Consider the following 23,220-nt stretch of genomic DNA (forward strand, 5'->3'; position numbering starts at 1 on the left):
TATAGTGTTCACTGTAGAAGGATGTAGTCTTCTCTATCCTTGCTGATCTCTGCCTAGTTGTTCTATCCGTTATCAAAAGTGAGGTATTATTGTCAAACTGTCTATTTCCCCCTTCAATCTTGTCAGTTTTTGCAACATATGTTTTGAGGGTTCTGTTGCTAGGTGCATATATGTTTTATATTTTTATATCTTCTTGATGGAGTGACCTTTTTATCATTATATAATGTCATTCTTTGTCTCTGGTAAAAATTTTGTTTTAAATTCTATTTTTTCTGATACTAGTACAGCCACTCCAGCTCTTTGCTTACTGTTTGCCTGGAATATATTTTTCCATCCTTTCAATTTGAACTTAGTTGTGTCTTTTGATCTAAAATGAGTCTCCTGTGAGCTTATACTTGGACATTTTTTTGTTCATTCTGTCAGTTTCTGACTTTTGATTAGAGAGTTTAATCCATTTATATTTAAAGTAATTGCTGATTAAGAAGGACTTACTTCTGTCATTTTGCTATTTGTTTCCTGTGTCGTCATATACCACTTTTGCTCATTATTTTCTCGATTACTATTCTTTTTTGTTAAGTAGATATTTATTTTCTAGTGTATCATTTTAATTTCCCCATCATTTCTTTTACTATATATTTTTTAGTTATCTTCTTAGTGGTTGCTCTGAGAATTACAATTAACATCTTAATTTATAACAGTCTAGTTCAGATTACTATCAATTAATTATTAGTTTCAGTTGTATTCAAAAACTTTGTTCCTATATAGCTCTGTATCCATCTTTATGTTGCTATTGTCACAAATTACAACTTTATACATTGTGTGCCTATCAACATAGATTTATAATTTTTGTTTTATGCAATTGTCTTTTAATTCATATAGGAAAAAGAAGAGCTATAAGCCAAAAATACATTAATACTAACTTTTATATTTACTCATACAATTACCTTTACCAGTGCTCTTTATTTCTTCACATGGAATTGAATTACTGTCTTCTCTCCTTTCATTTCAGCATGAAGGACTCCCTTTAGCATTGCTCATTGGATAGGTCTACCAGTAGTGAACTATGTCAGTTTTTGTTTATCTGGAAATGTCAATTTCTCTTTCATTCTTGAAGGATAATTTTGCTCTTGAATTTCTGGTTGACAGTTTCTTTTCTTTCAGCATCTTGAATATGTCATCCCACTGCCTTCTGGCCTCCGTGGTTTCTAATGATAAATCAGCTATTAATCTTACCAAGCATTCCTTGTACATGATGTGTGGCTTCTTTCTTGCTGCTTTCAATTCTTTATCTTTCAACAGTTTAATTATAATGTGCCTTAGTGTGGATCTCTTTGCGTTTATGCTACCTGTAGTTCATTCAGTTTCTTGGATGTGTGGTTTAATGTTTTTCATCAAATTTGAGAAGTTTGAGATCATTATTTCTTCCAATACTCTTTTGTCTTTTTCTCTCTCTCTTTTCCTCTGCCTCTGCCATTATGCACATATTAGTATTCTTGATGGTGTCCCACAGGGCTCATAGGCTCTATGCATTTTTCTTTATTTTTTTTCCTTATTCTCCCCAGACTGGAAAATCTCAATGGACTTATCTTCAGGTTTGCTGATTCTTTCTTCTGTCTGCTCAAATCTGTCTTGAGCCCCTATAGTGAATTTACCATCTCAGTTATTCTACTTTTCAACTCCAGAATTTCTATTTAGTTCTATCTTATAATTTCTATCTCTTTATTGATATTCTCTATTTGGTGTTATTCTCATGGTTTCCTTTAGCTCTTTGAGCATATATAAAAGGTTGATTTAAAATCTTTATAAGAAGTCCAATGTCTGGGCTTCTTCAGAAACAATTTTTATTAATCGCCTCTTTTCTTGTATATGGACCATCCTTCCTTGTTTCTGTTTGTGCTTCCTAATTTTTGGCTGAAAACTAGACATTTTGAATATTATTATGTGGCACCTCTGGGAATCAGATTCTTCCTCTCTCCAGGGTTTGTCGTTGCTGCTTGTTGTAGTAGTAGTTGTTTGTTTGTTTAATGTCTTTTCTGAACCAATTTTGTAAAATCTACATTTTTTGGTCTATATGGCCACTGAAGTCTCTGTTCCATTAGCTTTGTGGTCGGCTAGTGATTTGATAGAGATTTCTTTAAACACCTGGAACAACGACAGAAAAGAACTCTCCCAGTCTCTGTAGATGGGTTCTGTGTTTGTGTCAGGCATGCCTTCAAAAGTCCACTAGGCAGTATACAACTCTCCTTAACCTTCACTTTCGGCTTGCACAGAGACAGAAGGCCAGCCAGAGAGGAGAGAGAGTTTAGGGCACACCACACAGCAATAACAATGAATAAGCTACAGCCGCATGTTACAACATGGGTGAATCTTAAAAATATAACACTGAGTAAAAGAAGCCCAACAAGAAGTACATATAGACTCTGATTCCATTAATGTCCACTTAAAAAACAGATCAAACTGAGTTATATTGATCAGGGATGGCAAAAGTATAAAGAAAAGGAAGGCTCACCATTTAGGTCAGGATGGGCTTACCTCTGGGTGGAGGGTGGGTAGAAGAGAAAGGGCTGTGACTGGGAACCAACACAGGGAAATGTCTGGTGATAATGTTCTATTTCTTGACTTAGGTGGGGGTCACACCAGTGTTTGCTTTGTGATTATTCACTATAGTGCTCATTTGGCTTTTATATATACTTTTCTGCATGTGTCTTATATTTCACAAAGTTAATAAAGGTTGTACAACAAAGAAAGAGTTGATTACTGAAAACAGATGCCAGCTCCCAGTGGAATGAGTACAACAGAGTGGCTTTCAAGAGCCTGGCCATGGACAGGGGATCTTCATTTTGTAGCCCAGAAGAAACTCAATCGGAAAGCGATATTTCTGCCCCATGAGGATGCGCTTGGGGCGGGTCCTTAACCTCAATAAACTGTCAACACGAGGACCCAAGTATTCTTTAATGACCTAATCCTACAGGGCATCAGCCAGGCTCAAGATAGAATTGAGGTGCGGCTGCTCAGCCTTCAAACCCCCAGATCGGTCTGGAAATTCTCCGTTTAGCTCAATTCTGGATGGAAACCCTCCCTGTCAAATGTCACCAGAGTTCCGTCACGACAGTGGTGCTTCCTTTGTGATGTCGTCAACATCCACTTCTGACCTGGCCTACCAGAAGTTTCCAATATTGATAATTGGTAGCGTCTGTGGGTGTTGGATGACAGTGACCTCGCACTAGTCATGAATTTCCCGTCTTCCAGGAGAGAAGTACTAGTCAAAGAGGCCGCTGATAGCTAAGAGCATCTACCTTGTGGGGCTTTGGTGAGTGGGGCCCCAGCCTGAGGCCAGAGGTGAGGGGGAGGCCGGGAGGCCAGGGCTGCACCGGTAGAGGGGAGGCCTAGATCCTCTGGCATGGAGGGTCAAGTGGCTATAGGGCCCTGACTTCTCCATTCTGGACCCACCAACTTGGGGAATACTAGCTTCCAATGAGGGGTCAGTGCTGCGTTTCTGGACCTACACCTGAGGCCCTGTCCTCTCTCAAAATCCACAACCTTACGTCTGGTTCGATAGAGGACACTGGAAAAACAGTTTTCCACCCCAGTACATTGCTCCCCTACCTTCTGCAAAGGAAATCAAATTCACTTCTGTTCAGAAAGGCAGATTAGAGTGGTGACAGAAGCCCAAGCTCCGAAACGGTTCCACTTTCTTGGAGAGTCTTGATCTGGCTCTCGGGGACAGAGAACACCCTAGAGTATCTGGTTTGTCACTTAGAGTGTGAATAGTGATGTGATTCTGCCTCGAAAATACTGTCCCTGTCAGTGGTATGCATTTACATTCTGAATCCTACAGCAAAATGTGAGGAGTCTCATGCCCATCCCCTCCAGACCCGCTGCCCCGCCCCCTTACTCCCTACCTAGCAGCCTTCCCAGCACCCGGCCTCGAGGCGATGGGACACTAGTGTAGCTCTCCTCTCTCGAAGCCTAAAATCGCTGGAGCCGAACTGATGAGAAACAGGCAGTGAGCACACCTAGCTGCCTCTTTCCTGGGTCTCCCACCTTTGCCCTCTCGTTTTGAATTTTCCTGAACATCTCATCTGGGCCGTGCAGAAAGGGCATGTACAGTTGTGTACGTCACATACAGTTGTGTAGGCCATGTACAGTTGCATTTGTTTTTAGCAATTACAGTCAGTTCTGCAATGAACGTCATTGAGCACGTAGGTCTTTGTGAGCTCAGGGGAGTGTTTTCGATGAAATGATTTCTAGACAACAGGGGCGAGGTCCTAGGACCACTGTGGGCTCATGGCACTCTTGGCAGTAAGGGTTGTGCCCCTGCAGCTCTTTGCTGAAATGGTCTAGGACCTCAGGCAATGTCACTGGTCAAGATTCTAAATCAGCTAGAGGGACCCTGCTAAGCTCTGGCATCTAATGTAACACGGACTTCACCCCCATAGCCATTAAGAAGTATTTATTGGGTCAGGGCACTGTGCTAGATACTAGGAATAAAAAGAAAAAAGAGGTACAATATGACCTTAACAAGATTTATAATCTAGTGGGGAAGAAGATAAATATCAATGAATCAAAATCTCTGCCTTCTGACCCTTAGGAGAGATATCATTTTGGGTAACCGAGTGTTCTGGATTCTGAAGGTATGCTACCCTTATGCACAAAAATTTTATGTTAACCATTTTTGATCAGAAATACTTTCTAAATATATCATATAATTGTTTTCCTTTTAAAATAAAATATTCAGTCAGAATTAAGCTTCTCTTAATGATTCAGGATTGTTGTCTGAGCATATTTCCAACATCACCCTTTAATACAATGATGTCCCCAAGGCCTCTTGGAGTAACCCTGAACTAAATGGCCCCAAACTTCTGAGTTTGTTTGACTCAGAAGTTGTTCTATCTCCTCTTGCTCTCGACTTTTCTGGTTTCACTGTGCTTGCTTTTTTATAAGCCCTCGCTCCTTCCAATATGCTCCTGCTCATCTGCTGTGGGCTTGACAATCAGGATACTAGGCTTCTCAGTTAGGCTATTGGTTTAGCTGCTGTCACGGTGACCCAAGTGCTCAGCAGTCCAGGGCTTTTCTCCTCCAGGATGTTGTGAAACTCAGATTCTTAATGTGTCTTGTTGATTGACCAACCTTAGGGTGTTGTCCTTGTCAACATCATGGAAGCTGCCCCCTACCTCCACCCCTATGTCCATGGTCCAGTCTACACAAGGGGAAATTTTAAGAATGGGGCCCAGAAGTGAAACATACCACTTCCACTCACATCCCATTGGCTAGAACTTAGTCCCACGGCTGCACTTGGCTGCAAGGGATGCTGGGATATGTAGTCTCTAGCAGGGTCACCATGAATTCAGGTTTTAACTTTGGAATATCTACTGCTGAAAGGAAGAGGGAAGGGAAGGATAGAAGGGGCACTTAGCAATGTCTGCCACACTGGATCTGTTGAAACTGTGTGTGGAGGTAAATGTAGGTAGGCTCTCCTTGAAGACACAAGGTGCTCTCTGCAGAAAATGCACCTCATCTTGACCGTTTGACAGTTCCAACTGTTTGGGTTGCTCAGAGGCCTTTTGTTTCTTTGTTGTTGTTCTGGATTATGTTCCCAGACAAGACATTGGAGGTTCACAAAGCAGTCATGAAGGCAATAACACTCATCATCTTTCAGAGATCTCCCACCTCAGTCCACACGAGTGAGAGCATGAAAAATGTTGTCAGCATCCGCAGGCCAGAACGAGCTTTTCTTTGAAGGCCTCCCAAGGCCACAGAGCCGTAGCTATTCATCCCCACACACCTTCACTAGCACCTTCCACCAGCCTGACGCTCATCCAGGTGGTTGGTGTTTAGCTCGTTGGGACATTGGGGTCGTCTCTTTTAGCGTCGTACAGCCCACTGGAATTTCCATGGCTTCTCCTTCCTCCTCTTCTGTATCTCCCTTTATCGCACATCCTTGATGCCCATCAGGTCTTGTTTCCAAGTAAAAGTGGCTCGGATGTGGGCTCAACAATCTTATCCCTTGGCTGTTGCTCAAAACTCTTCATGGCTCCCTTTTACCTCCTAAGTCAAGTCCAAACTCCTAAGCCTGGTATTTGAGGCCTTTCAAGACCTGCTTACAGCCTCCCATTCGGGCCTCAGCTCCCACCAGAGGGCACGTTTAGGGGTCAGGCTCATCCAAGGAGGCTGGTGGATGGCACCTTGGCGAGGGGGGTTGGAGAGGTGCTGAAACTGGCTTTGGGTCTGGGCTTGAATACCCACAACTCCTCACAAGACACACAGCCTAGGATGCCTGGGGATTTCAGTGCTAGATTCTTCTCTGCATTCTGTCTGGGACCTTCCAGGAAGGGAGAGATTAACATTGACCAGGCTTCTTCTGTATGTGAAAAACTGAGCTAAGCACCTGACATGCATTTTATACTCAAAGCCACTCTGTGAAGTAGGTGCTATTGTTGGACTCCTTTTATTTGCAAAATGCACCCATTTTACAGATGCAGAACTTAATCTCAGCATGGTTAAGCAACTAGTACAAAGTCACCTGGCTGGTAAGAGGCAGAGCTCAGAGTTGAACCAAGGTTCAGCTGGATCCAAAGACCATGTTCTTCTACTTAACACAGGCCCTTTCTAAAGGAACAGCTATTGCCTCCACGCATAAACCCCTTAGTCCCTCCACCCTGGAGTCACACACTTGTTCTGGGATGAGGGAGCAGAGAAAGGAAGGACAGGCTGCTTTTGTCCAGGTTTTACTCTCTCCTGCCAGCACCATAACAACAGCAACAACAAGCACAACTAATAGTCACCGAGCGTCTACTTTGTATACAATATCTCACTTAAGCCTCACAACCATTCTTCTAAGGTTGTTATTACTATTATTGCCCCATTTTACGTATGCAAAGAATGAAGCTCAGAGAAGTTGAGCCCCATATTTAGAGGGCCCAGCTGGGACTTGAATCCAGGCAGCTAGAGTTCTTAAACACTACTCATATTTATCTGGTTTATCTTCGTTCCCACCTGCCTTTATCCTAGAAGAGGACAATAGAAGTGTTGGGGCCAAAGGGCCTTGACCCCTAACTGGCCCAGCGCTCTCAATATCACAGATGAGACAGAAAAACAAAGTCAGAGAGGTCAAGCGAGTTACCCAAGATTGCACAGCACGCTAACAGCTGAGCCAGAGCTAGAACCCAGATCCCTGATGCCCTATTGACCAATAATAGATGTTCAATAGCCTTCCTGTCCCATGAATGAATCAGTGAATGAATGACTGGGTGAGTAAGTAAAGAAATGGACAGATCTTAACAGAATCTGTCTTGTGGCTCACTTTGAACTTTCATGGGATGGCTGGGTCAGAAGAACCAAGGTCGGCGAGTGGGGACATAACCAGGGTGTGGCAGCCTGGAGGGGGTGCTGTGCTACAGGGTATGGGGAACCAACCCAGGAAAGCATAGCCACCCTTAGACCCTCCCCCAGCATCTGAGGACTTTGTATTCACACTGCTTCCTCTACGCCTTCTTATCATATTGCTAACGACTCCAACAATCAATATCTTACTGTCACAAAACTGTCGAGAGAGAGAGAGAGAGAGAGAGAGAGAGAGAGAGAGAGAGAGAGAGTCACTTTCAGACTGCTCACCAGCCCTCCTCTCCCATTAGCTACAGCACTTCGCATACTAGATAATATCTATGAGATGACATGCCTAGGCCCCTGCCTGGGAGAGTGGGAGCGGCTGTTTATCTGTCCTTTACTTTGCTGATTTTGGGGGGTTCAAACCTCAGCACCTGCCTCCAGCGTCAAAACCAATCATGTCTAGGAGAGTAGCCAGGACTTTGAGGAAACTGGAGACATGCAGGGCTGTGGCCCAGTCCCTTGGTCCTCCAGGCAGGGCTGTGGCCAATTTGTAGATCTTTCCTACCTTGGGGAAGAAGGAGGCGGAACTGGCTACCAGCCACTGGGCGATGCCAGGAGCTCGTCCCTGGGCGGGGCACAGCACTGCTACCTCTGTGCGGTTGTGTGCCTTTCCCTGCTTTGGCTGGCGGGGTTGGGAGGTTTGGAAGACGGACATGTCTCAGAGGAGAGCTTGGAGTGGCACTGAGGGCTGTAGTGGGGGTAGAGAGTAACAAGACAGCAGCGAGGCCCAAAGCATCAGAGGATGCTGGATCGACTGCAGCAAGGGACTGGCAGCCGTGTGCATTTGCGATGGTGATTTGCAGATGGTTCCTGGTAGCGACAAAGTCTTTGAGGCGGAGCCTGGGTCTTTGCATAGGCTAATTCAGCCTGGGTTCCTTGGCGGGTAGGAGCAGCCTTGGGGCGGAGCCAAGGTTGGCTCCTGCCGGGGAGGAGCTGGGATGCCACTCCCGCGATGATGCAGAGGGGAATTTGCTGACAGTCCCTTGCCAGGTGGGGCTGGCTTCACCAGGCCTGCGAGGAGGAGGACCGGCTGGCAGTCTCCTCCCAGATAGGGAGCGTGTTGCTTGTCTACGCATCCCGGCGGCCTGAGCACCTTGCCTGGTCTGAGGCCGTGGCGGTGAGCGCGCAGATGTGGTGAGCTCGCGGGAGGTAGGAGCCAGGATTGATCCGGCCGGGAGAAGGGGCGCAGAATCCGGGTCCTGGACCGGGGAGGGGGTGGGGAAGGACCGCTTGCTCTTTGCTTTCCGGGACCTCGACTGCGAGGGATGGGGGTGGCGGAGACTGCGCCACACTCCCTTGCCACGCTGGCTATCCCCCAGCGTGGACCCAAGGCAGGGTGGAATGAACCACCCACCAGGGAGGGCCGTGGCTTGGTCGACCGTCTTCTCTGGGTGGGGGGAGATAGTGGGTAGGAGGTTTGCCTGGAGTCTGCGGGCCGCTTGCCAGACTGCCAGGTGGGAGTTGCCTTTCTGGACCACCCCACCCAGGGATTCCCCGGGGCTGTGCCGCCCACTCTGGGCTGGGGTGGGAGGGGTGCGCTCTCCTCCCGCAGCCTAGTCCCCCGTTAGGAGTTATGACAGCGTCACTGCTGCGCTGCTGCTGGATGGGGGTCTCATTTTGTGCTGGATGGGCTGGGCTACTGGGCCCCCAAAGGCAAAGGATGCCACCTTTTCTTTTCTTTTCTTTTTTTGAGGAAGATTAGCCCTGAGCTAACTACTCCCAGCCCTCCTCTTTTTTGCTGAGGAAGCCTGGCCCTGAGCTAACATCCATGCCCATCTTCCTCCACTTTATATGTAGGACGCCTACCACAGCATGGCATGCCAAACAGCGCCATGTCCGCACCCAGGATCCAAACTGGAGAACCCCGGGCTGCCAGAGCGGAACGTGCGAACTTAACCGTTGCGCCACCAGGCCGCCCTGTCACCTTTTCTCATATGCTTTCAAAGAAAGGTTCTTGCCTCCATCCTCACCTTGGCCTTGAGAGGGAAACTTTGGATTTGAATGATGGGCCTGGGGAAACTGAGGCCCAGAGGTGCTGTGGCATCACCAAGGTCACCTAGCAGGTCGTACAGAGCTGGCCTCGTAGGCACTGCCTTGACCCGATGCTCTCTGGAGGGCCAGTGACCCATCTTGCTCTCTAGACCTCTGGTCCAGTCTAGGGTGGACCCCCCACCCCAGCGCCCCCTTTCCTCATCCCTGAGAATAGAGTTACAACTTCTGCATGGGCCCCCAGGATGTCATGGGTGTGAACATTGGAGGGATCAGAATTGTCTGGGGACAGGAGAAAATTGCTCGTGAAAAATGCTCATCTGACCAGAGGGGGCTGTGGGCCTCTGCTATTGTGGGGGTTCAGGGAGAGATGGAGAGCTGGCTTCCGGGAGAGGAAGGCCAGAGGGGCAGCCCGGTTCTGGGCTTCAGTCTTGTGTAGCAGCCTTGATGAGAGCCATGTGGCAGTTCCCAGGCTGCTGTGGGGAGGACTGGGGACAAGGAGATTGACTTTCTCCTTTAACGGCCTGAGTCTCACAGGAGAAGAGGCCGGGAGCCAGTCCGCCTTCTCTTGGCATCACACTCTGTGATTCTCGCCTTATCCTTGCTCTCTCCTCCACTCCTGTCCCCAGGAGAAATGTGCTGCATCGGCTCTGATGCCCCTGGAGGCAAACTTCTCCTGGATTCACCTTGTCCTCCTTCTCCCTGGGGCAGATGCCTTTCTCTGGAGGGAAACTGAGGCAGGGAGAGAGCAATATTTTATTTTAGAGCTGGAGCCAGCCAGCGTCGTTGGGCAGGTGAGGAAACTGAGGCTCCGAGGATGCAGCCAATTGCTTCAGGTCTCTTACCTACACACAGGCCTCCTGACACCCCGGCCCCTCGGGGGCGGACTGGACGAGGCCCCTTCCTCTCTCCTCCTCTCTCCTCACAGCCTCTCTCTCGCCCTGTGAAGGTGAGGCTGTGAGTGCCTCTGATGGGTGGGGTGGGGGTGTCCGTGATGGGGGACAGCTCCAACATTTTCTCCTCCTCCTTTAAGGTATGTTCTGAAGTTACTTGGAAAAGAAGCAACTTGAAGAGGGGAGCCAAAGTCACTTGGTTACTTTCCCATCATGCTCCCATGGGGGATGCACAATTTCTGTGGGCCTCTCAGAGCCAAGAGCGGCTGTCCCTCCTGCGCTGGTGCTGGCAGCTGTGATCACAGCCGGGAGGGGGCCCCTGGGCTGAGGGACTGCCGTTATCTCTCTGCCAGCATCACAGGATGGTAGTTCTGCCCAGCCCGTTATTCTGAGTGAAGGGAAGTTACCATCTGCCTGAGGCATGAGTTGCTGCTTTCAGACACACCCTCCGAGCACAGAGCCCTGGGGATCCCGCCGCATGCCTTGGGCTGCATATTGACCACTAGTGATCACTGGGGTGACCTGTGGAGGGGATGGGGCTCCCAGTAAACCAGATCAGGACTAGCTGCCCGTGGGGAGACGGTACAATGCCAGAGGGAGCAGAGGACCCACTGTTTGTCCAGCTCCTCTGCTGGAATGCCTCAAGGGTCCCTTCCAGCCTTTCTCCTGGAGGAAGGCCACCGCCCTGTGGTCCCAGGAAGCCGGTGGTGTGTCTCTCCTGACCAGCAGAGCAGAGTCAGGCCTTGGAGAGGCCCCCGGGTCATGGAGGAGAACCACTTGTAGAGCAAGCCCCTGGTTCTGGAGCGAAGCCCCTTTTGGCTGGCAGTCGGGCCTCAGTTTCCCTACCTGACAGCTGGGCATGAACACACTTCCCCAGATGGGTGGGAGGGCTTTGGAAACCCAGCAGGTGTTTATTACAGATGAGAAGCGTTTTTCCTGGAGCTTCTGGTCCAAACTGAAGCCATGTGTTTCTGGCCTCGACGGGGGAAATGAGGCTAACCCCTCCACAGAGGACCCCTCTCCCACATGGCCAGTCTAGAGCGCCCTTCGAGGCTTGGGCGGCAGGCTATTCCCCCAACCCACTTCAAGTTGTGTTTTGGCCCTCGAGGACTGCCTTCCCCCGCTCCTTGGCTGCCTGTGACATTTAACAGGATTTCCACGCCATGAAATGCTGGTGACGGGCAGCCCCATGGACCTTCCTGCAGGCCTGTCCTCCCCACTGACTCCTGAATCCCATGGGCTCTCTACTCTGGTTCTTCCTGGGAGCAGCTGGTGGAAGAACCATAGAGATAATGGGCATAAAGTGCTGGGGGCCGTTTGCACAGAGTGTCCAGGGCGTGGGGAGTCCACAGGGCATTCAGACCCGTGGGCAGGCTGGGTCTGACAAAGGCTGTGATGAAAGTGCTTGGGGAAAGTAGTAGGTTTCGAGCGAGATCAGCAGCCTGTAGTGCACTGTTCTGCCTGAGGTGGGGCCGTGTTCTCTCCTCTTCTCTCCCGGGAGAGCCGTGCGTTTGTGGCTTACTCACACATCAGCAGGGGTGGTGTAAATCAGACTCCTCATTCTTGCCCATGAGTTGGCTGGTGCAGCTTATGCAAAGGAGGGTTCCAGGGGGAGCTGAGATGAGAACCTGGGGCCACTGAGGTGAGAATGTGGGCTGCTCATGAGGAGTGCTGTGCCCTTGTTCTAGATCTCTCTGGATTGCTCTGGGCCAACCAAGCCTGGCTCTTTAGAAGAGCGCCCGTGGCCAGAACTCCACACCCTGTGTTTCTAGGGCAGAGTATGTACCCAGGTTGCCATGTTCCTTTCCAGCACCCCTGGGGCTGGTACTGAAACATGCAGAGGCAGGGGCAGGGGGGAGGGTGTGCTCCGTTGTCCCCTCCTGGTGATTAGTAATGTTCCAAAAGGGAACTGAAGCACAGACCCACTTAGGAAAGCAGGACTAGGCCCCAAGCATCCTGGGCTCCCCCTTCTGCTTGTCCCACCCTTCCACTTTGCTGTTTGCACGAGCACCCTTGAGAAGAAATTGAAAGGGCTGGGCTGGGGTGGCTCAGATACGGCACAGCTCCGTGCCTGGAGGCCCTCATTTGTGCCAAGTCAGGGCCTCTGGTGTCCTCAGAAGATCAGAGACAGAGGGGCCAGACCAGCTTCCAGCAGGATGCCAAGCCTGCCCTCCCCATCACTGAGTGGCCAAGGAAGGTGGCCCTGGAGACAGGAGCCTTCTCCTCACTCTGGTTGAGTCGTCTCAGAATTGTGCCTGACCAGAGGGTAACTGGCCTCAGGCCACAGGGTCCTGGCAAAAGAGCAAGGCGTCCTGAGATCTTTGGAGATACAGATGCACGAGGTGGACCTGTGTTCAATTGGCGGGGGATACGGCTGTTTGTTGGGTTTTTGATGTGGAGGCCTTATCACCTCAGGTGTCTGAGTGGCAGTGGTTTGGCCATAGGCTGGAAATGCCACAGGGGCAACTGGACACTCACCCTGGACCCCGTAGGAAAAACAACTGTGCTTTGATGGGGGCATGGGAGCGTGGGGGGCATGGGAGCGTGGAGGACAAGGCACACACAGACACACTGCCTGGGGGACACCTGGGAGCTGGGTTCCCACCGGCTTCATTACCTGCTAATGCACCTCTGCGGATCTTCTGTTCCCAACATGGTGAAATAATCCCCGGGCATAGGGCCATCGAGAGGATGAATGGGAGGAAGCAGAAAGGTGCCCAGCACGTGCTTAGTGACTGGGAGCCCCCTTCTCTCCATTCGCTTGCCCCTTCACCTGCTCAGTGGTGGGCTGTCCAGTGGGCTCTGGTCTAGCTTGTCACACTTTGGTGGAAGTGGCTGACCAACAACGTTGATGGCTCCAGACACTGTTTGGACTGTGCTGTTACCTTCAAAAGAGCTTCAGATCCCTGAGGACCTGGCAGAGGGAGAGGTCGTCTCAGAACCAGAGGGTGTGTGTGTGTGTGGCAGGTATAGGGCGGTTGTCTGTTCTTGTACAGCAAGGTTGCTTGTACAGCAAACAAGCTGGTGTTGGGCCAGGGGTCCCTCCTAGGCTGGGACCTCTGTGCCCAGGGCTGCGAACTAGGCCAGGCTTCAGAGAGACCCTCTCAGGCACCAGAACAACAACAGGCTTCCTGGTGCCACTTAGCGACTTCACCCTCCTTGTCATTACTTTGTAATCCTCTGCACACCCCAGGAGAGGGGCAGAGCAGGTGATTGATGAGAATGCTGAGGCTCAGAGAGGTTGTAATAGCCACACACACACACACACACACACACACAAGTCCAGAACCCAAACTGGCCCCCAGGCGTGATTCCAGTGGCGTGTCCCTCCTCCCAGAGCACGGCCGACACGGCCTCAGCTCTCCTGCTATGGCTGCTGCTCGTGGTTTTGCTGAAGTTGCTTAAGACAAAAGGACGTGGAAGTGAAGGTCGTGCGTTTCTCCCCTTCCCCTCCACTCTGGGCAGGGTGCCCAGAGCTGGGCTCTGCTGAAGGACAGCAGGGAAAATGGAAGGATAGGATTCCCACCCCACCCCACACCCCGGGACATGCTGAAAGCGTGTTCAGGCGAGCTGAGCCGAGGCAGCGGGAGAAGATGCAGTGTAGCCGGGCCCTGGCTCCAGGCTTCATTGAGGAGGCTCCTCCGGGCCTTGGCCCAGGCACCTGCGTGGAGCAGCTGGGATGCAGGGGACGGGAAGCGATGTGCAAGCCCGGGGCCCAGGCTCCCAGAGCTGCAGAGTGGAGGAGCAGGAGGAGCCCGAGTCTCAGTCTCTTCTGCGGGTCTGGGGAGGGAACCCAGGCCAGCTGGCCCTGATCTTTTCTCAGAGGCAGAGGAGGGAAAGAGTGGGAGGAGCAGGCTGTCTGGCCGAGGCCTTATTCCAGGGGCCGGGTCTCCCAGCTACCTGCCTGCTCATCGAATGAGTCATCTTCAAGCCCAGCTCTGACCTGGTCACTTCTCACTGGTCCCCAGAGCCTGCCATTGAAGACTCATCTGGGATTAGGCCCAGGCTACTTGTCCAGTCGGCCCACCCCCTTCCCTCACACCCCACTCAGTCAGGCTCGGAGGCTCTTCGTACATGGAACGGGGGATGTGCCAGACCACCCTGAGGTTTTTACAAAGTACGCGTGCCCAGCTTTTCTACCCTGCTCATCCCCCGCTCGGCTGAGAACCGCTGCTCTGGCAAATCAAATTCCCTGGACTGTCCCACCCACCTCCTCCTCCCAGCTCGTCCTTGTCCTCATCCCCATCCTCATCTGTTCAGAGTCTCCCTGCCCTTCAAAGCCCAACTGGAAGGCCACCTCCTCCATGAAGCCTTCCCTGGATCCCAGCCAGAGGAGGTCTCACAGCCTTTAACGTGCTTGTCCCATTCCAGTCTGTCTCATCTGCTAGACAGTGAGCTCATCCCTCCATTTATCAGTGGCCGTCACACACGTGCCCTCGGTAATTCACGGGGAAGGGCAGGGAGGCAGGTCAACAGATAAGGACGACAGCTTCAGAAATGCGGCAACTGTGGCGGTACGAAGCGCCAGGGGACGTTTTGGCAATGGCAGTGAAAGCTGAAAATGTGCCTCCTTATGACCAGTTGCACTTCTCGGTGTACAGTTACCTGGAGAAACTCATATGTGTGCGTGAGGAGACAGTTCCAAGGATGTCCAGGGCAGCCACGTTTGAAACCTGACAAAGAGGCCTCAACCTCAGTGTCTACAGTCAGCTGAAAATGTGATTTTTGCAGCAGTTAAAATGGGTAGAATTGGGGAATTTTATTTTATGTAAATTATACCTCCATGAACGCTTATATACGTACACACACATTCTGTATTAGTGTGAATAAATCTCAAAAAACCAATACTTCAAAAAAAGGAAACTGCAGAATAATACCATTCGTGAGCATTTAATTCTAATAAAAATCACAAGGCAGTACTATTTATGATTGATGGATGCAAACATCTTGCAATACGTGCCCAGTTCATGCTTGTGGGGTCTCTGGAGAGGGAGAGGAGCAGCTGAACTTAACAGGGAAAAAAGGGACTTCTCATTGGTCAGTAACACTTTCAACAAAAAAGATCTAAAGCAAAGATGACAGCGTGTTAACATTTGTTCGTTGCATTGCTTTTATACTCTTAAACTTCTTGTGTTTAAAATTTTTCAAAATTAAAAAAAGTAATCTGGGATGTCAGAGGAAAGGCCTAACTTTTTCTGGGGAAGTCAGGAAAATCCCAAGAGGAGGTGACAGCTGGGTGCTGAAGGAAGGGTGGGAGTGGGCGGTTTAACTGGATGTTGGGGAGACGTGGGGTGTGCAAGGCCAGGGAATATATGGGCAGGCTCCTTGCACTTTTTAAATATTTGTTGAATGACTTGTGTTTGTCAAGCTGCCCCTCCCCGGCTGCCTTCCTCATCCCTGATTCCAGCTCCTCTGATTCTGGGCTGTGTATGTGGTAAATAGGGTCCAGGAAAAAAATCGAGTGTCAGTGGATGATTTTTGTAAGTCTAGATAATCTAACGAGGGTTGGGGGAGGAATGAGCCAAATATACAAAATTGAACATTAAAAGGAGGAAAATAGCCACTGATGCAGAGAAAATAGAAGGAATTCTTAAAGGATACTGTGCTCAGACACTTGCAAATTCAGTTGAAAACCGGCTGAAACTGATAGTTTTCTGAGAAAATATAAATCATTAGTTTGACCCCAGAAAAACTAGAAAACTCCAACAGACCAATAATCATAGAAGAAACTCAGTCTTCATAAAGCTCCCCTCTGAAAAACCTAGGTTTAAACAGCTTTTAATTTCTATCAAACCTTCAAGAAAGAGAGAATTCCAGTATTATTTAAATTGTACCAACTGTGCCAGATCATAGAGAAAGAAAGATTCCAAATTATTCTGCGAAGCCAGCACAACATAACAAAGACAGCACAACAAAGAGAAAAATTACTAAAAAAAATCTCATTTATGAATATTAGTGTAGAATTCATAAATTAATAGCAACAGATAGAACCACACAGCATTATGTTAAAAAAATGAATACACTGCAAGCAAGTGGGGTTATATTCCAGAAATATAGGTTCAATATTAGGAAAACTATTCATATAATTGAACAAACTAATAGTTCAAAGGAGATGGAAAATCAAATAAAAAGCTCCATAAATGCCAAAAATGCCTAAAAGGCATTTGATAAAATTCAACATGTGTCTCTAATTTTAACTCTTATTTAATAGGAGTAGATGGATATTGCTTAACATGATTTTATGCATGTGCGTGTGTGTGTGTGTGTGTGTGTATATATGTGTGTATACAGATATCCATACCCTACAAGGAAAAAAATGAGCACCATCACCTTCATTCTTTCACAGTTGCCTGGAAGTACAAGCCAATACAAATTTCGAAAATAGAAATTGTAAAGGGAGACCAATTTCACAGTTAAAATTGTAGATAAGCTTGACCACCTGAAGAAAAAAACAAGATAGTCCACTGAAAAAACCATTAGAAATAATAAAAGAATATACCAAGATGACTGCCAACAATATTAAAAACCAAAATGTATAGCTTTTCTATATGGAAACCTTAGCCTCTTTTAAAATGTAATGGAAGGAAACATTTACAATATCAGCAAAATTGCTAAACATAACTAGCAGTGAGTCTGACCAGAGGTGACAAGAACAGCTCTTATTACTGCTGTTCACTCCTGGTTCCCAGCGCTTAGAACAGGGCCTGACGCATAGTAATAGGTATTTGTCGAATGGTGGAACTGGCTCACGGATCAACGGAACAGAAAAGTGGACCAGACAGTGGTGATCATAGTAATCAACAGCAGATAGTAGTTGCCATGTGCCGGGCGCTGTTCTGCGCCCCTGGCCTGTGGCCTAACCCCTGATCTGTCCTGAAGAATATTCCCTGTGCCCTTGAGAAGAATGTGGACTCTGCTGCTGTCGGGTGCAGTGTTCTGTATATGTCTGTTGGGTCCAGTTGGTCTGTAGTGTTGAACATATTCAAGCCGTCTCTTTCCTTGTTCATCTTCTGTCTGGTTGCTATACCCACTACTGAAAGTGAGTTATTGGAATCTCCCACTATTATTGTGTTACCATTTATCCCTTCAATTCTGTCGATGTTCGCTTCATACATGTGGGTGCTCTGCTGTTAGGTGCATATGTAGTTAAAATTGTTATATCTTCCTGGAGAGTCGACCTTTTTAACATGATATAATATCCTCCTTTTTCTATTTTGGCAGTTTTTTTTGTTTTTTTTTTTGTGTTTAAAGATTTTATTTTTCCTTTTTCTCCCAAAGCACCCCCCCACCCGGTATATAGTTGTGTATTTTTAGTTGTGGGTCCTTCTGGTTGTGGCATGTGGGATGCTGCCTCAGCATGGCTTGATGAGTGATGCCATGTCTGCGCTCAGGATCCGAAACGGCAAAACCCTGGGCCACCGAAGCAGAGCGCGCGAACTTAACCACTCGGCCATGGGGCCGGCCCCTATTTTGGCAGTTTTTGACTTATATTTTGTCTGATCTAAGTTTGGCGACCCCTGCTCTCTTTTACTTATATTTGCATGGAATATCTTTTTCCATCCTTTCTCTCAGCTAAGGTGAGTCTCTTGTAGACAGCACATAGTCGCATCTTTCTACACCCTTGACCTGAAATAACTCATTTAATCCTCATAATAACCCTATCAGATGGTGCAATTGTGTTCCCCAGTTTTAGACAAGGAAACTGAGGCACAGGAAGGTTTGGTAACTTCTAGATCCAGCAAAGCTGGAATTTGAATCGGCAGTTGTCTCAGAGCTCATGCTCTCTGCATGCATCCTACTCTCTAGTTACATTGAGATTCTGAATCCAGAGGGAGGGCAGTGGTGAGGGAAGGCAATGGATTATTCAGACGTGACTTTGGGACAACTGTCTAGCCCCTTGGGGAAAAAAATAAAGCTGGGCCCTGCCATACTCCTTCCACCAAAATCAATTCCAGGAAGAAAAGATTAAAAAGAAGGAAAGATTAAAAAGAGAGAAAGAAAACTCTAACAATACTAGTGAAAAATAGGGGCAAGTATTTTTAGGATCCTCTAGTGGGAAATATTTTCGCCTGTAGAAAAGTCTGAAATTTCTGTAAGTGAAAGGTGCCATCAAAAAAGTAAAAAAAGAGACAAATGACAATTAATTGCCTTAACTTAGAAAAACCTCTTAAAAATTGGTAAGATAGATGGGGCCGGCCCTGTGGCCGAGTGGTTAAGTTCGTGCACTCTGTTTCAGCGGCCCAGGGTTTCACTGGTTCGAATCCTGGGCGCGGACATGGCGCCGCTCATCAAGCCATACTGAGGCAGCATCCCACATGCCACAACTAGAAGGACCCACAACAAAAAGTACACAACTATGTACCGGGGAGCTTTGGGAGAAAAAGGAAAAAATAAAATCTTTAAAAAAAAAATTGGTAAGATAGAATATAAACAGTTCACAGAAAAAAACAAATAAAGGCTCATCAGTTAATAAACATGAAAATAATGTCTGCCCTTTCTGATAACTAAAGAATTAGAATTATGCGGGGCGGCCCCATGGCTGAGTGGTTAAGTTTGTGCACTCTGCTTTGGTGGCCCGGGGTTTCGCTGGTTCGGATCCTGGGCATGGACATGGCACAACTCGTCAGGCCACGCTGAGGCGGCGTCCCACATAGCACAACCAGAGGCACTCACAACTAGAATATACAACTATGTACTGGGGCACTTTGGGGAGAAAAAGCAGAAAAGGAAAAAAAAAGAAGATTGGCAACAGTTGTTAGCTCAGGTGCCAATCTTTAAAAAAAAAAAAGAATTACACATTGAAACAAGCTATCATTTTTCAACTCTCGTATGGGCAAAGTTTAAAATTTAATAGTGCATAGTGCTGTCAAGGGTGGGGGGGTACCCAGTGCTCCCATGCACGGCTGGGCAGTGCAAACTGGTTCAATTTGTCAGAATTCCACATCCGTGTAACCTTTGACTCCTTACCCCTAGGGATTTCTCCTACAGGGAATCTCACATGCGTGCACAAAGATGTATAACCGAAGATGTTCATTGCTGTTTTGTTTGTGCACCAAAAATGTAGAGAAAGGGGCCGGCGCCATGGCTGAGTGGTTAAGTTCATGTGCTCCACTTTGGCGGCCCAGGGTTTCGCCGGTTTGGATCCTGGGCACCGACATGGCACTGCTGGTCAGGCCATGCTGAGGCGGCATCCCACATGCCACAGCTAGAAGGACCCCCAACTAGAATATACAACTATGTACTGGGGGGCTTTGGGGAGAAATAGGAAAAATAAAATCTTTAAAAAAAATGTAGAAACAATCTAAACATCCATCAACAAGCATAGATTCACGTAAATTATAGTGCATTTTTCAGTGGAATGCTAGGAGCTGCTACAAGAATGAGGGATCTGTCTGCGTTGGTACCTGTAGATGTGTGATGTATGTTAACTAACAAAACAAAGGGTACCGGGACGATGTTCCTGGTTGGGTTTAAAACAAGGATGCAGGCATAGATATAGATTTGTCAATATTTATGGAAAAATTCGTAAAGGAAACAAGCAGGAAACTTGACCATTCATGTCTGGGAGTGGAGCAGAGGTCTGGGATAGCAGGGGGAATTTTCATTGTGTCTTATTTTGAATGATTTGATTTTTTTTCCCCCATAACCATGTTATTTTCAGAATTTAAAAAGAATATTTAAGAAGAAACCAGTTGTAAAGGGAGAATACTATTTAAAATGCCTCGCCTTGAACTTTCTTTTTAAATTTGTTTCTCAGTGGGTCCATGTCTTCTCACATTCATAAATTTAAATCTGGAAGGGCCCAAGAGATCAGCTCCAATCTTCGTTTCGTCCACGAGGCAGATGAGACATAGAGAGGTTTCAGCGAGCTGCCCGGGGGCCCCCTGGCTGGTCTGTCTGCAGAGTCTGGGCTCCTAGGATGCTGCTTTGAAGAAAGGGACTGGTGACCCCTTGCCGTGCAAGCAAAGGTTCATCCATGCCGTTCTTGACCCTTTGCTAGCTTGTAGTCCAGCAAGTCTTATTCCTTGGGCATCCACATGGGGAACCTGTTGAAATATGGATTCCCAGGCACCTTCCTGGACATTCGGATTCACTTTGCTAGGGTAGGGCCCTTAAACCTGCATTTTAGCAAGCCCCCCATCCCCGCCACACACACACAAGATGGTTCTGAAGTCCTACTTGAAGTCACCTGATGGTTGTCTCCCCCTCTGATCTTCCCAGCTGAGTCCTGCTGGCAGTGTCTGTGTATCTAGGCTGAAGCCCCCCACCCCCGTGAGGGAAAGCAGGGTGCTCTGGCTCCACGGGGGAAGAGGCGGAGCAGACCTAAGTGCTTGGACTCCCAGAGCAGTGCTCCGTGCATGCTCCCCCTCCCCTTGGGCCCCTGCTCAGCTGGGATGAAGGGTGGCTCTCCAGCTCAGCCACCCCAGGGGTGGGCAGCTAGATGTGGAGCTGGGGGGCAGACTGAGGGCATCTGGGATGCATCCCCCCAACTCCCGCCACCAGAGCTCCCTGAGGCAAGCCTGTGGGAAGGTGCTGACAAGCCTGTTGGACCTGCGAGGGGCCTGGCCGGCTTGGGCTGGGGGAGGAGCCGAGGGGAAGCTGGGGGAGGCCTGGAGTCCACGCCCACCTGCACTGACAGTGCTTCGTTGTCCCTGTGCCACAGAGCCTCAGAGGAGCCACCTTCGTGGTCAGGAATCGAGCTAGGACTCGGCTGGGCCACTCGGGAGCACCTGAGGACCGATCGAGAGGAGGGAGGGCCAGTGACAAGCCGTCTGCTGAGCCCCAAGCCTCAGCACTGCTCCAGGTAGGTGCTCTCGCCATCACCGCACCCAGCAGGGCTGAGCCCCCAGCACCAGCTCCCCACTCAAGCCTGGGGAGCGTGGCCCGCCGCTGCCCATGGCCTGTGGCTGTCTAGTCAGTGCTGGAACGAAGGCCCTCCCTGAGCCCTCCTAAACCTACAAACTGACCAGAGGGGGCAAGGAACGGCCCACTCCCGTTTCCAGTGGACACTGTCCCACGTGACCCTGGCTCCTGAAGCCTCGGAAGGGAGCTGAAGATCCTCTGGACGCCCTCTGCCCTGCAGAAACACCCCCAGGCTGAGCTGCCAGCTGGGGCTTCTGAGTGGCTCTCGCCAGCTGACCCCTGTTTGGGACAGGCCCAGAACCCACCCAGACACGGCTCTTCCGAGAGTCCCCTACCTAGCCACACGTTCTCCTCGGGAAAGGATTCTGACAGATGGCATCTTCATAGACTCTTGGAGCTGGAAGGGATCTTAGTAATATAATCCACCCTCCATCTCTTTCTACCTCTGAAGCATTACTTATGTCAATAGTCTGGTTTAAAATGTCGTAGCTCAACATCTCAGAGGAGTCAGGTGTAATCTTGTCGAAACAGTACAGGAAGCCCCCGGGCCTTAGCTAGCCCTTCCTGGGCTCAGCTGCCTCCTCGGATCTCTTGGGGAACCGGCTGCTCGTGTGCATGGAAAAGCGAGAGAACCGTGCCAGGCAGCGGTAGCACAGGCCAGCTGTGCAAAGAGGGCCTCCTCCAGCCTCTGCCCCCAACTCCTACCGTCTCCTTCCATCTCCTGGGTGACTCCCAGCCACTCCTCCCCCTTCGTGAAAGGGACACAGGCAGCGATCAGACATCCAAAGCTGGAAGGTGTTAAAGCCGGGTTAGCATCTAAATGAGGTTTTCCTCCCTATTTAGGTCAGTAAATAAGTTATTAAATAAAATCAAGAAAGGATGGGGTGGTCGAGGGAACTATAACTGTGATAAGATTTCTGTTTGAGAGCGTCTCTAAGATCTCTTTTGCGTGAAAGAAGACGTTATCCTGTACGGGCCGTTGGCCAAGAACGTTGTTGCTGTCATCCATGAAAGTCATCTTAGATATGGTTCTTTTCTGTGTGGATCACAGGGCTTGATGCTCACATCGCCCTTAAATTTCCTGGTCGGTCTTGTGGGAGCCCTCTGGGGCCAGGAGTCTTAGCCCCGGGCAGTATTTCGCTTCTGTCCCTCCGGCCACGTCCACTGCCCCAGCCCTGCCAGACCCTGGTTCCTCCAGTCTGGTTACTGCGAGAGGCAGCATCGAATTGTGGCAAAGAACTCAGGCTCGAGAGATGAGCTCAGATGGGTTCAATTCCCAGCTCCACCACCTACTAGCCTTGTAATCTCAGTGTACTGTCAGTCTCTTCCTCTGCAAAATGGGATAACAGTCCCCTAGGGTTACAGATTAAAGTTAACAACTGTTAAGCACTGCCGACAGCATCTAGCACTCAGGGAGTGCTTAATGCACTTTATTCCAATCATTACAAAAGGCTGTTCTCCCCCAGCCGCACTCTGCTGCCTGACTCACCTCCCTAAAGCACAGTGCCGTCATCTCACTCCCCTGCTCTAAAGTCATCCATGGCTCCCTATTGCCTATGTAGTGACTGTGCTCTAACCTGCCCTTGAAGGACCTCGAAGACAGAAACTCTATCATTTTCCTTGCATGCAATAAGGAATCTGTAACGTTTGCTAAGAGAGAGGGTTTCCACCTTCCAGGTGGGTGAACTGAGTCCCTAAGGAGCAGAAGTGCAGGCACCTCAAGCCCCACAGCTGGGGCTTTGCTCCAGCTCTTCTGCCTCCCCAACCGTGGCCCAGCCCTGAGCAGCCCTGGATGTCGGGTGCTGGACCTGCCCATGGGGTAGGTTTGGTGTCCCTGGGAGCTGCCGGGACCTCGGGTGCAGGGAGCCCTATTTTGAACTCCAGGCCTCATGGTACACCTCAGAGCAAGGGGAGGACGCCTGGCCTCAGGCCAGAACAGGCAGTGCCCACAGTGATAACACACACTCTCCCAGGAAGTCAAGCCCGGCGGCAGACGTGACATCATTGTCCTCATTCATCACTGGGAGGTGGCCAAAAGCTCGGCTCCCGTAGCTCAGGGGCAGCCCAAGGCCAGCAGAGACCACCT

The 23,220-nt window shown here is 49.1% G+C and overlaps 1 protein-coding gene across 6 annotated transcripts in view; it reads left to right on the forward strand.

The window, feature by feature from the left end:
• The first annotated feature begins 8,442 nt into the window (after positions 1-8,442).
• TMEM63C (transmembrane protein 63C) overlaps positions 8,443-23,220 on the forward strand; it is a 72,043-nt gene continuing 57,265 nt past the window's right edge. For 5 of the 6 annotated variants that reach the window (XM_046647875.1, XM_046647876.1, XM_046647873.1 and 2 more), the window contains exons 1-2: positions 8,453-8,538; positions 20,935-21,075. The gene's annotated coding sequence lies outside the window, so the exon portion shown is untranslated. Of the gene's footprint in view, positions 8,539-20,934; positions 21,076-23,220 lie in introns of all 6 variants that reach the window. The other variant, XM_046647874.1, reaches the window with a different exon arrangement.

This window comes from Equus quagga, chromosome 20, assembly GCF_021613505.1.
Source record: "Equus quagga isolate Etosha38 chromosome 20, UCLA_HA_Equagga_1.0, whole genome shotgun sequence".
Lineage (NCBI taxonomy): Eukaryota > Metazoa > Chordata > Mammalia > Perissodactyla > Equidae > Equus > Equus quagga.